General features: G+C 51.5%; 3 non-coding genes and 2 pseudogenes across 3 annotated transcripts; all 5 read right to left on the reverse strand.

Moving 5' to 3' along the window:
* Positions 1–3,884: 3,884 nt before the first annotated feature.
* LOC142292701 (U2 spliceosomal RNA) lies at positions 3,885–3,974 on the reverse strand (annotated as a pseudogene).
* A 1,116-nt stretch (positions 3,975–5,090) lies between these two features.
* LOC142293077 (U2 spliceosomal RNA) lies at positions 5,091–5,281 on the reverse strand. The gene has a single exon (XR_012751087.1). It is a non-coding gene; the product is annotated as a U2 spliceosomal RNA (small nuclear RNA).
* Positions 5,282–6,676: 1,395 nt separating this feature from the next.
* On the reverse strand, positions 6,677–6,867 carry LOC142293102 (U2 spliceosomal RNA). The gene has a single exon (XR_012751111.1). It is a non-coding gene; the product is annotated as a U2 spliceosomal RNA (small nuclear RNA).
* A 1,395-nt stretch (positions 6,868–8,262) lies between these two features.
* LOC142293286 (U2 spliceosomal RNA) lies at positions 8,263–8,447 on the reverse strand. The gene has a single exon (XR_012751258.1). It is a non-coding gene; the product is annotated as a U2 spliceosomal RNA (small nuclear RNA).
* A 1,600-nt stretch (positions 8,448–10,047) lies between these two features.
* LOC142292442 (U2 spliceosomal RNA) lies at positions 10,048–10,257 on the reverse strand (annotated as a pseudogene).
* Positions 10,258–12,767: the final 2,510 nt, after the last annotated feature.

Here is a 12,767-nt window from a genome sequence, read left to right on the forward strand (position 1 = left end):
CAGAAGACGGTCACGTCGTCCATGTAGAGCGAGCACTTGACCTCGAAGCGTTCTGGTCCTGGTGCGGTGATCCCTCTGATCTCTCCATTCCGCCGGATAGCCTCTGCAAAGAGTTCTATAACACAAACAAAAAGAAGAGGTGACAGAGGACAGCCTTGTCTGACCCCTGAGAGGACCGGGAAGGGGTCAGTCTTCCAGCCGTTTACCAACACCGAGCTGTGAATATCAAAATACATTAGTTGGACATACAAGCAAAACATGTTACCCAAACCTAACCTATGCAGAGCTTTGCCCAGGAACTCATGGGAAACACGGTCGAAGGCCTTTTCCTGATCCAACGAGATCAGGGCTGCGTGCACCCGGCGGGCTTTGATGTACTCGACCGTGTCCCGCATGAGAGCCAGGCTGTCTGCGATGCGACGTCCGGGGATGCCGCAGGTCTGATCCGGGTGGATGATCCGTCCGATAACAGTCTTCAATCTCGTTGCCATCGTCTTGGCCAGGATCTTGTAGTCGACGTTCAGAAGGGTGATGGGACGCCAATTCTTCAGGTCGCACCTCTCTCCTTTACGCTTGTACAGGATCGTGACCATTCCTTCCCTCAGAGATGGAGGCATTCTGCCCTCCACCACCATCTCCTCATACAGCCCTAACAGGTCCGGACAGATTAGGTCTCCCAGCGCTACATAGAGCTCTGCTGGGAGGCCGTCACTGCCCGGTGTCCTGCCAGAACTAAAGGATTTGGCGGCCGAGAGCAGCTCGTCCACCGTCAGAGGAACATCCATGGCCGCCGCGTCTGCAGGGTCAAGATGGTTAGTGATACCTGACAGGAACTTATCGGCGGCCTCGGGGTCAGTAGTCTTGCGGGCGTAGAGTTCGCTGTAGAAGTCGCTGACGACCTTCATCACGTTCTCTTTCCCGCGTCGCATGCTTCCACTCTCGTCTCGTAGTTCATTCATGGGCGTGTGACCGGCGTGGAGTTTCCTGAAAAAGAACGAGTTACATTTCTCACCCTTCTCCAGGTTCTCCACTTTGGAACGGAAGACAATTCGCTTGGACTCCTCCTCGAAGTGCCTTTTCAGGCTCCTCTTAGTCTCCTCCAGCTCCTCTCTCACGTCCCAGCCGCATCGAAGAAGGTCCTGCAGGGAACGCAGCTCACGCTGGAGTCTCCTGAAGTCCCTCCTCTTCAGACACGCCTGTTGTTGACTCTTTGCCTGAAAGAAGAAACGGAACTCGAGTTTAACGTATTCCCACCAGTCAGAAACAGACCGGAAGCCCGCCTTGTAGGCCCGCCACGTGGAGTAGGCAGCTCTAAGCTCCTCCAGAATCTCACCCTTTTCCAGCAGAGAGCAGTTCAGCTTCCAGGAGCCCGGGCCAATGGGGAAGCCATGGCCCAGCACACCTTGAAAGTGAATGGCTCTGTGGTCAGAGAAGAAGCAGGGGACCATCGAGTGCCCACTCCGCCCAACCGCCCGAGAGGTAAACACAAAGTCAATCCTGGAACGCAGCGAGCCATCGGATCGGCACCATGAATAGTTCACGGATCCGTGTCCGATGGAGCCAACAACGTCCACAAGAGAGGCTTCGGTCACCATCTCAATGAGCAGTTTGGATGTGACGTCCAACTTGGCAGCCGTTCCAGAACTGCGTCCATCCTCCTCAATCGGGCAGTTGAAATCCCCGGCCATCACTACCGTCCTGGCGGTAGCGAGCTGAGGGCGCAGGGCTTGGAGGAGCTCCAGTCGATCGCTCTTCACAGGAGAAGCATACACATTGATGAACCTGACAGGTTCTCCCGCCCAGGTGCCATCCACGAGCAGTAACCTGCCGCAGACGATTTCCTGAACAGAGTCCAATGTGAAGGCGCTTCCCCTGATCAGCACGGCGACCCCCGCGGACCTACAGTCGCCTCCGCCGGACCAGTAGGATGGGCCATGGGTCCACTCCCTGGCCAGATGGTTGAAGGACCTAGAGGAGGGAAGGGAGCATTCCTGCAGGAAAAATACATCACTAGACTGAGTGTTAAGGAACGCAAAAATTGTCTGACGTCGGAACTTGTCTCTGATGCTCCTAACATTAATGGAAAAGATGTTAATGTTAGCAGTCATTGGAGGAAAGAGAAAGTTAGCGCAGGCGGTGTGCCTTAGTTACCACTCCGGTCGGGCGGTTCTTCCTCTTTGGCACCTGCTGGTAAGGGTATCTCCAGCAGACCCTCTTCTTCTAGCTGATCGAGCAGGGATGGTGCCTCAGTGGCTTCCGACTCCTCCATTTCTTCTTCGGCCACAAGGGACTCCACCATCTGCTCCAACACGTCCGGTTCTGGGAGGAGGCCATCCTCCTCTTCCTGGGGTGGATTGGGATCCACAATGAACAGCTTGGAAGGTTCTGCGACAGGACTATCTTCCACCTTCCTTTTCCTTTGGCCTGTACCTGAGGAGACAAGAGCTGGAAAATCCTCCTCGGTGAAAAGTGCAAGAGTGCTGAGGTCCTCTGCTCTCATGGTCTGGGGAGGGAGAGTGGGCTTTGGGGGGGGGGTGAGGAGACCAACTGAGGAGTAGGGAAATGAGGTGGAGGTAGTGGAATCCTCAGTAGGGTTGGCCGGGGGGGGAGGGGTTTGGACAGGGGTGACAGGGGGGGGGACCAGGGAGGGGGCAACAGTTTTCTTACCCTTTTTCCTGGACTCCGTGGCTGCTGGGGCATCGGCTGGAGCCACGGTCGCCGGGTTCTTGGCCGCCTTGTCCTTGGCCTCTGTGGCCTTGGTCGTAGCTGCCTTGGTCGACGAAGCTGTGACTACCCGATACTGGGTCACCGCGGCAACCCTTGCCCAGGATTTCTCCCGCTGTGGGCAGTCCTTGTAAAGGTGGTCCGCCTGTCCACATAGGTTGCAAGTCTTCTTCTTTGGGCAGTCCTTGGAGCTGTGTCCCGTCACCCGGCAAACCCTGCAGGCGTCCTCCTTGCAGGTCTTCATCGAATGCCCTTTCCCGCCACATTTCCTGCAGTTGTGTGGCATGTCTGGGTAGTAGATGAGACCAAAGGAGTTTCCCAGAGAGAATGTCGGGGGCAGGTGCTGGAGACCATCCTCGGATGCTGGTTCCCTGTAGAGTCGAACGGTTACTGACCACTTACCCGTCCAGAATCCGTTGCCGTTAAGGATGTGGGATGGCTCCCTCACCACTGTGCAGAGACGTCCCAGGAACGTGGAGATGTCTCTTCCTGGGGTGTGCGGGTTCCGCATGGAGACCGTGATCCTCTTCTCATCCCTCTGTATAGGACAGGATCCTAAAAAAGAATGAAAAGGGGAGTCCGGCATCGCTGCGTTCATCGCCTCCCAGTATCTCCTGCAGGCATTCACCGTGGCAAAGGTTACCAGAAAAATGCCAGTCATGAAGGTCTGGACACTCAGGGTTTCCGCCCTGGAGAAGCCCTGATCCAGAATCATCTTCTTGCAGAACACGTCGCTGGACATGTCCGGCAACCTACCATCCACCGCCTTTAGCTTCAGGGCGACCGTCTGCCGCATCCAAGGCTCCAGGGTTGGAGCCTTTTCAGGCGGCGTCCGGGCTCCCTCCGGCTGGCTGGCGTCGGAGGTAGGGGCCTCTTGGGCCGAAGAAGCCTCTGGATGAGCCTTCCTGGAGGTCCCTGGGTCCTGAGCCTTCTTGGCTGCCTTCTCTGGCTTGCTTGCCATGGCTGGTTCCTGCTTGAGTTCCCGGAGCTGGATCTTGGATTCTTCTCCGGGTGTCTTCTCCCGCTGTGTTCCTCCTCGAAGTTCCTCTGGTCTCCCCAAGTCTTCTCCGAGCCTTCGTCTTCTTGCTTCTTTCTGCCAAGCTCTTCTTCCGTCCGATCTCCCTCTTCCGGTCTCGGCTGGGCTTCGGAGCTCGTCTCCCTGATCGTATCTCGTCAAGTGTAGCTAGCTCAGTTTGTTCTGATAAGAACAGATACTACACTTGATCTTAGCCAAAAGGCCGAGAAGCGATAACCAGAATTGGTTTGGGCCTCGAGTGGCACCCTGGCCTATGCCGGACACATCTTAGGGAGAGAGAGCGAGAGGGAGACAAACCCACGCCTACACAAGACATTTTGTCACCCAAGCCAACCCTTGAAAAGGCCGCTTTGCAAAGCAAAAACACGAAGAATGGTGCGTTTTGCAGCCGCCGCCCACTGCAATGAATCTGAATAACTCCTCCTTTTGGGCACAAGCACCTCCCCTGCCCCTTGCAGTCTTTCCAATTCATGATACAAAAAGACGGACAGGACAGGTCGCCTGACTTTCCGTCAATGCCACCCTTTGCCATACTTACCCGTAGAAAGCCCTTTCATCATCCCCAAAGCCTAATCTTTTCCCTTTCCTTCCCAGCCCCCAAACCCTGCCCTCTGAACCCTTCTCACCACCCGCATCCCTTCTCCTGTCATCTCCCTACCACCAGGGAAAAAAACGGCTTGACCCCTCCTTCCACTAGCCCACCTCCCACCCAAAGAGAAACCTCTGCTGCGCAGCTGGCTTTGTAGGCAGCAGCGCTATTGTGATGTCAGCAGGGGGCATTGTGACAAGCCGCCAGTGTTCCGTCTCTTCATGCTGTGCACTGTTCAAACGGAAAATACATCAACAGGCAGACTACAGAAAAGCGTACTAACAAAGGTTAGAGGGGGGCTTTCTCAGAGGGCTTTTTACCGTTTGTCTATTCCCAATTAGCCGTTTTAGTATACTTAATGAAAGTACTAATTCTTTCATAGGCCGCCCATTCTTAGTATTTGACGTTCAGGTAACAACAGGTAACTTTATTTGGAGTGGAAGCAGAGAGATAACACCAGATGCCAATTGTAGATCCTCTCACACCTGTGGTCACTGCAGCAGCTGACTCGACTTTGTCCAAAAGGGATCTATTCCATTCAATTGCACATGATCTAGATTAGACTGACAACAAGATACTGCACGGGACATAGCAGAGTTGGTGAAGTTGAGTGGTGATGAGTTTGCTATTTGGATGAATAAAGCAAGTAAAAAGTGTGAAAGATAAAAATTCATTTCAATTCGCTAATCGGGCTAATATGAATCAGGTGAATCGAGTTCTGCTTTTGGAAACTGGGTTAAGAAGGGGTGCACCGGTCCTGGAGATACTGCAATACCAGGTCAATGCGTGGAGTGGACAGAGCAAGCTCTTTTTCCATCTCCCTGTTCTAAAAATCCATTTAATATATGGTCCCCAGATAGGGGACGTATCAGATATTAAACTGATAAGAACAGATACTACACTTGATCTTAGCCAAAAGGCCGAGAAGCGATAACCAGAATTGGTTTGGGCCTCGAGTGGCACCCTGGCCTATGCCGGACACATCTTAGGGAGAGAGAGCGAGAGGGAGACAAACCCACGCCTACAGAAGACATTTTGTCACCCAAGCCAACCCTTGAAAAGGCTGCTTTGCAGAGCAAAAACAAGAAGAATGGTGCGTTTTGCAGCCGCCGCCCCCCACTGCAATGAATCTGAATAACTCCTCCTTTAGGGCGCAAGCAACTCCCCTCCCCCTTGCAGTCTTTCCAATTCACGATACAAAAAGACGGACAGGACAGGTTGCCTGACTTTCCGTCACTGCCACCCTTTGCCATCCTTACCCGTAGAAAGCCCTTTCATCATCCCCAAACCCTAATCTTTTCCCTTTCCTTCCCAGCCCCCAAACCCTGCCGTCTGTACCCTTCTCACCACCCGCATCCCTTCTCCTGTCATCCCCCTACCACCCGGGAAAAAAAGAGCTTGCCCCCTCCTTACACTAGCCCACCCTCCCACCCAAAGAACAACTTCTGCTGCGCAGCTTGTTTTCTAGGCAGCAGCGCTATTGTGATGTCAGCGGGGGCATTGTGACAAGCCGCCAGTGTTCCGTCTCTTCATGTTGTGCACAGTTCAAACGGAAAATACATCAACAGGCAGACTACAGAAAAGCTTACTAACAAAGGTTAGAGGGGGGCTTTCTCAGAGGGCTTTTTACAGTTTTTCTATTCCCAATTAGCCGTTTAAGTGTACTTATTGAAAGTAGTAATTCTTTTATAGGCCGCCCTTTCTTAGTATTTGACGTTCCTTATATTGCGGTATGAGGCTTCGCAGCAGGTTGCAAACATTCATCACCCATGACTGTCCCCAATTGGGCTCAGAAGCTCAATGTCTATCATGACCTCTCTTTTAGAATGTCCAAGAGCAAGCAAACTATTCCTCCAGGAGGGGGAGCCAACAGACAACGAAAGAGATCATCATTACTCAAAGAAAACCCCAAAAACCAATGCATGATAGGAATAAACAGGTAACTTTATTTGGAGTGGAAGCGGAGAGATCGCACCAGATGCCAATTCTAGATCTTATCACACCTGTGGTCACTGCAGCAGCAGGTGAATCCACTTTGTCCAAAAGGGATCTATTCCATTCAATTGCAAATGATCTAGATAAGACAGAGAAGAAGATACTGCAGCACGGGACATAGCCGAGTTGGTCAGGTTGAGTGGTGATGAGTTTGCTATTTGGATGAATAAAGAAAGTAAAAAGTGTGAAAGATAAAAAACAAAAGGAGGAAGTGTGAAAAGTGAATGGGCCAAATTGAGGTGCATATGAAGACGTATGCTTTCTTCCAATTCATTAAATCGGGCTAATATGAATCAGGTGAATTGAGTTCTGCTTTTGGAAACTGGGTTAAGAAGGGGTGCACCGGTCCTGGAGGTACTGCAATACCAGGTCAATGCGTGGAGTGGACAGAGCAAGCTCTTTTTCCATCTCCCTGTTCTAAAAATCCATTTAATATATGGTCCACAGATAGGGGACGTATCAGATATTAAACTGATAAGAACAGATACTACACTTGATCTTAGCCAAAAGGCCGAGAAGCGATAACCAGAATTGGTTTGGGCCTCGAGTGGCACCCTGGCCTATGCCAGACACATCTTAGGGAGAGATAGCGAGAGGGAGACAAACCCACGCCTACAGAAGACATTTTGTCACCCAAGCCAACCCTTGAAAAGGCTGCTTTGCAGAGCAAAAACAAGAAGAATGGTGCGTTTTGCAGCCGCCGCCCCCCACTGCAATGAATCTGAATAACTCCTCCTTTAGGGCGCAAGCAACTCCCCTCCCCCTTGCAGTCTTTCCAATTCACGATACAAAAAGACGGACAGGACAGGTTGCCTGACTTTCCGTCACTGCCACCCTTTGCCATCCTTACCCGTAGAAAGCCCTTTCATCATCCCCAAACCCTAATCTTTTCCCTTTCCTTCCCAGCCCCCAAACCCTGCCGTCTGTACCCTTCTCACCACCCGCATCCCTTCTCCTGTCATCCCCCTACCACCCGGGAAAAAAAGAGCTTGCCCCCTCCTTACACTAGCCCACCCTCCCACCCAAAGAACAACTTCTGCTGCGCAGCTTGTTTTCTAGGCAGCAGCGCTATTGTGATGTCAGCGGGGGCATTGTGACAAGCCGCCAGTGTTCCGTCTCTTCATGTTGTGCACAGTTCAAACGGAAAATACATCAACAGGCAGACTACAGAAAAGCTTACTAACAAAGGTTAGAGGGGGGCTTTCTCAGAGGGCTTTTTACAGTTTTTCTATTCCCAATTAGCCGTTTAAGTGTACTTATTGAAAGTAGTAATTCTTTTATAGGCCGCCCTTTCTTAGTATTTGACGTTCCTTATATTGCGGTATGAGGCTTCGCAGCAGGTTGCAAACATTCATCACCCATGACTGTCCCCAATTGGGCTCAGAAGCTCAATGTCTATCATGACCTCTCTTTTAGAATGTCCAAGAGCAAGCAAACTATTCCTCCAGGAGGGGGAGCCAACAGACAACGAAAGAGATCATCATTACTCAAAGAAAACCCCAAAAACCAATGCATGATAGGAATAAACAGGTAACTTTATTTGGAGTGGAAGCGGAGAGATCGCACCAGATGCCAATTCTAGATCTTATCACACCTGTGGTCACTGCAGCAGCAGGTGAATCCACTTTGTCCAAAAGGGATCTATTCCATTCAATTGCAAATGATCTAGATAAGACAGAGAAGAAGATACTGCAGCACGGGACATAGCCGAGTTGGTCAGGTTGAGTGGTGATGAGTTTGCTATTTGGATGAATAAAGAAAGTAAAAAGTGTGAAAGATAAAAAACAAAAGGAGGAAGTGTGAAAAGTGAATGGGCCAAATTGAGGTGCATATGAAGACGTATGCTTTCTTCCAATTCATTAAATCGGGCTAATATGAATCAGGTGAATTGAGTTCTGCTTTTGGAAACTGGGTTAAGAAGGGGTGCACCGGTCCTGGAGGTACTGCAATACCAGGTCAATGCGTGGAGTGGACAGAGCAAGCTCTTTTTCCATCTCCCTGTTCTAAAAATCCATTTAATATATGGTCCCCAGATAGGGGACGTATCAGATATTAAACTGATAAGAACAGATGAGATTTCATCCGCAAATTTCAGAAAACGGTCATCGGCCACCACACAAAAGCGCAGTGCCGCAGGTGATCGCCTCCCGAGCCCAGGAACCACCAGCCATAAGGGGACGTAAGCACCAAAAGGCGCAACAATCCCCGAGACCGGCGATTGTGCAAGCCCGGGCCCCTCCCAGCCAAGACCAAGGCAAACCCAATGAAGGGACTACACTTGATCTTAGCCAAAAGGCCGAGAAGCGATAACCAGAATTGGTTTGGGCCTCGAGTGGCACCCTGGCCTATGCCGGACACATCTTAGGGAGAGAGAGCGAGAGGGAGACAAACCCACGCCTACAGAAGACATTTTGTCACCCAAGCCAACCCTTGAAAAGGCTGCTTTGCAGAGCAAAAACAAGAAGAATGGTGCGTTTTGCAGCCGCCGCCCCCCACTGCAATGAATCTGAATAACTCCTCCTTTAGGGCGCAAGCAACTCCCCTCCCCCTTGCAGTCTTTCCAATTCACGATACAAAAAGACGGACAGGACAGGTTGCCTGACTTTCCGTCACTGCCACCCTTTGCCATCCTTACCCGTAGAAAGCCCTTTCATCATCCCCAAACCCTAATCTTTTCCCTTTCCTTCCCAGCCCCCAAACCCTGCCGTCTGTACCCTTCTCACCACCCGCATCCCTTCTCCTGTCATCCCCCCACCACCCGGGAAAAAAAGAGCTTGCCCCCTCCTTACACTAGCCCACCCTCCCACCCAAAGAACAACTTCTGCTGCGCAGCTTGTTTTCTAGGCAGCAGCGCTATTGTGATGTCAGCGGGGGCATTGTGACAAGCCGCCAGTGTTCCGTCTCTTCATGTTGTGCACAGTTCAAACGGAAAATACATCAACAGGCAGACTACAGAAAAGCTTACTAACAAAGGTTAGAGGGGGGCTTTCTCAGAGGGCTTTTTACAGTTTTTCTATTCCCAATTAGCCGTTTAAGTGTACTTATTGAAAGTAGTAATTCTTTTATAGGCCGCCCTTTCTTAGTATTTGACGTTCCTTATATTGCGGTATGAGGCTTCGCAGCAGGTTGCAAACATTCATCACCCATGACTGTCCCCAATTGGGCTCAGAAGCTCAATGTCTATCATGACCTCTCTTTTAGAATGTCCAAGAGCAAGCAAACTATTCCTCCAGGAGGGGGAGCCAACAGACAACGAAAGAGATCATCATTACTCAAAGAAAACCCCAAAAACCAATGCATGATAGGAATAAACAGGTAACTTTATTTGGAGTGGAAGCGGAGAGATCGCACCAGATGCCAATTCTAGATCTTATCACACCTGTGGTCACTGCAGCAGCAGGTGAATCCACTTTGTCCAAAAGGGATCTATTCCATTCAATTGCAAATGATCTAGATAAGACAGAGAAGAAGATACTGCAGCACGGGACATAGCCGAGTTGGTCAGGTTGAGTGGTGATGAGTTTGCTATTTGGATGAATAAAGAAAGTAAAAAGTGTGAAAGATAAAAAACAAAAGGAGGAAGTGTGAAAAGTGAATGGGCCAAATTGAGGTGCATATGAAGACGTATGCTTTCTTCCAATTCATTAAATCGGGCTAATATGAATCAGGTGAATTGAGTTCTGCTTTTGGAAACTGGGTTAAGAAGGGGTGCACCGGTCCTGGAGGTACTGCAATACCAGGTCAATGCGTGGAGTGGACAGAGCAAGCTCTTTTTCCATCTCCCTGTTCTAAAAATCCATTTAATATATGGTCCCCAGATAGGGGACGTATCAGATATTAAACTGATAAGAACAGATTTTTTTTTTTTATTTAACAGCATCTTTATTATCATGCACTTCTCAAAAAAAAGTAACAAACCATGTACGGTGCCGCAGCCCCGTACACACAGAAATATACAATCATTCTTACATAGCAATAGAGTACAACGCACTAAACTATACATCACGCTCCTATGCTATCCGTAGCACTCAAGCTGAAAGAAAAAGTTAGACAATAAATAACGACGAACCGGCGATTGGGGGATGGGGGTAGGGGAAAAGGGGATAGGGTGGGGAAATCACAGGCCCGAAGCTTTATTGAAGGACGCACATAAACGGGAAAAGGAGGGAGGGGGCGTGGAAGAGGTTTAGACCTCCTCCTCGGCGCTGTCGTCCGGACTGTCCATGATGGAATAGTCTCTGAGCAGGCTGTGGATCAGCCTGCGGCAGTCCTGGATAGACATCCTCTCCCTCTTCAAGATGAGCCGGTTCCTGGCGACCCATATAGCGTCCTTAAAGCAGTTCATAAGGCGCCAAGCCTCCTGGATGGCTCCAACGGTGTGAGTCCCAGGGAAGAGTCCATAAAGTACGGAATGGTACGATAGGCTCCCTCTAGGGATGGAGTTCCTCAGGTCATCCTCCAGGGCAACCAACAGGCGCTGTGCAAAACGGCAGTCCCAAAAGGAGTGCAGCGATGTTTCCTCCACGAAGGGGCACCTTGGGCAGTACCGGGTTTTGCACAGGTTCCGGGCGTGCATGAATGACCGGACGGGCAGTCCGCCCTGTATCGCCATCCATGACAAGTCCTTGTGCCCGTTGGTCAATCCAGCCGATGACACGTTGGTCCAAACAGTCTCCAGTGTGTCGTGGTGAAGTCCTGGAATGTTCTCCATTTCGTCCTTGGCTCTGATGAGTTTGTGGATAGTCTTTGGCTTCCACAAATCAGGCTTGAGTCCCTCCAGTTGGTATTCCCTCACAAACCGGACAACGTCTCCGTAGAACCATGGCGTCGTCCAGTTGTAGGGGAAGGAGCTGTCCCACTTGTCCCAGCCGAACCTTCTCCAAAGGGGGAGCAGGAAGAAGCGAGACATGGACCTACCCGCAGAACCTCTCTTGACTCGCAGAGATCGGCGAACGCAGTCACATACGAAGGAGGATCGCAGGAGGGTGGGGATATCGGGTACGCCCTTCCCACCCTTGCGAGGATCCTTGTACATGATGGTCCGCTTTACTCTGTCCATCTTGGATCCCCAGACAAAACGAAACACCGTCCTGGTAATGGCCCTGCACACGGTGGCAAGGGGGGGCCAGGCCTGGGCCGTGTACTGCAGCACGGGCAGTACCTCGTTACGCAGGACCAGTGCTTTGCCCTCACAGGTGAGGCGTCTGAGGCTCCACAGACCGATCCGTTGGGTGATCTTGATCAAGCGTTCCTCCCAGGACTTGAGGGCTGCTCCTTCCTTCCCGAACCAGACTCCAAGAACCTTGATGAAATCCGGCTGGATGCTGAAAGGGAAGGGGGCGGAAGAGGCCGGCTGCCAGTCCCCGAAGAGCATGGCTTCCGACTTCCCGCAGTTGACTTTGGCTCCCGAAGCCCGTCCGAAGGTCTCACAGGTCTGGACGAGGGTGTCAACTGAGCGCCGGTCCGCGCAGAAGACGGTCACGTCGTCCATGTAGAGCGAGCACTTGACCTCGAAGCGATCTGGTCCTGGTGCGGTGATCCCTCTGATCTCTCCATTCCGCCGGATAGCCTCTGCAAAGAGTTCTATAACACAAACAAAAAGAAGAGGTGACAGAGGGCAGCCTTGTCTGACCCCTGAGAGGACCGGGAAGGGGTCAGTCTTCCAGCCGTTTACCAACACCGAGCTGTGAATATCAAAATACATTAGTTGGACATACAAACAAAACATGTTACCCAAACCTAACCTGTGCAGAGCTTTGCCCAGGAACTCATGGGAAACACGGTCGAAGGCCTTTTCCTGATCCAACGAGATCAGGGAAGCGTGCACCCGGCGGGCCTTGATGTACTCGACCGTGTCCCGCATGAGAGCCAGGCTGTCTGCGATGCGACGTCCGGGGATGCCGCAGGTCTGATCCGGGTGGATGATCCGTCCAATAACCGTCTTCAGTCTCGTTGCCATCGTCTTGGCCAGGATCTTGTAGTCGACGTTCAGAAGGGTGATGGGACGCCAATTCTTCAGGTCGCACCTCTCTCCTTTGCGCTTGTACAGGATCGTGACCATTCCTTCCCTCAGGGACGGAGGCATTCTGCCCTCCACCACCATCTCCTCATACAGATCTAACAAGTCCGGACAGATGAGGTCCCCCAGTGCTACATAGAGCTCTGCTGGGAGGCCATCACTGCCCGGAGTCCTGCCGGACCTAAAGGATCTGGCGGCCGAGAGCAGCTCGTCCACCGTCAGAGGGACGTCCATGGCCGCCGCATCTGCAGGGTCAAGATGGTTAGTGATACCTGACAGGAACTTATCGGCGGCCTCGGGGTCGCTAGTCTTGCGGGCGTAGAGTTCGCTGTAGAAGTCGCTGACGACTTTCATCACGTCCTCTTTCCCGCGTCGCATGATTCCACTCTCATCTCGTAGTTCAT

This window comes from Anomaloglossus baeobatrachus, chromosome 2 (assembly GCF_048569485.1).
Source record: "Anomaloglossus baeobatrachus isolate aAnoBae1 chromosome 2, aAnoBae1.hap1, whole genome shotgun sequence".
Classification (NCBI taxonomy): domain Eukaryota; kingdom Metazoa; phylum Chordata; class Amphibia; order Anura; family Aromobatidae; genus Anomaloglossus; species Anomaloglossus baeobatrachus.